Genomic DNA, 339 nt, shown 5'->3' with positions numbered 1-339 from the left:
GGGGGGAAATATCTCCGCCATCACAAAGCTATTAAAGAACGATCCTCATACAATGGAAATCTTTTTTACCGGAAATATTTTCCAGAAAAAGAAAAAGCTCCCTTTTTCCGATAGTGAATAAAGGTGACTGGTAATGTATCTTTTTTATTCGTTCCTAATTCTATCTCACCTTTTTTTTGCATCTGATGTGGTAAAGCTTTAGCGGATATTTTGCTGCAGGCATTGGGTAGATGGGTGGATCTATCGACAGGGAATTAGGTATTTAAGTGAATAGTGAAGCATTGAAGGGGGAAAGTGGGTACTTTTTGGAATTGGGAAACAAAAATTGGATGTTGGATA

This window comes from Penaeus monodon, chromosome 20 (genome assembly GCF_015228065.2).
Source record: "Penaeus monodon isolate SGIC_2016 chromosome 20, NSTDA_Pmon_1, whole genome shotgun sequence".
In the NCBI taxonomy this organism is placed as follows: domain Eukaryota; kingdom Metazoa; phylum Arthropoda; class Malacostraca; order Decapoda; family Penaeidae; genus Penaeus; species Penaeus monodon.
Note: the sequence above shows the minus strand (reverse complement) of the source record.